The following is a 327-nucleotide window of genomic DNA, read 5'->3' as shown; positions in this document are numbered from 1 at the left end:
TGTCGGGTTTGTAAGGGTCATTGAGAATGTGTTTTCCCCCCTTTTTCTCAGAACGTGGAATGGGTCATTTTGCCCGTTCTAGAATGGGCTGCGTTCTATACTGCATTCCCATGCTCAAGAACGAGAACAGATACCAAACGCTATTCTTCACACCTTAGAATGCATTCTAAGCATAGAATGCATTCCAAGAACGCAAACCAAACACATCCTTAGTTTTCTTTTCTCTCCTTCTCCAACACCCCCAAGAACGCAAACCAAACACATCCTTAGTTTTCTTTTCTCTCCTTCTCCAACACCCCCTCTTAAATCTCTATTGACTTCCATTAA

This window comes from Macadamia integrifolia, chromosome 9 (genome assembly GCF_013358625.1).
Source record: "Macadamia integrifolia cultivar HAES 741 chromosome 9, SCU_Mint_v3, whole genome shotgun sequence".
Lineage (NCBI taxonomy): Eukaryota > Viridiplantae > Streptophyta > Magnoliopsida > Proteales > Proteaceae > Macadamia > Macadamia integrifolia.
The sequence above is the reverse complement of the archived record's forward strand: the minus strand, read 5'-3'. Positions refer to the sequence as shown.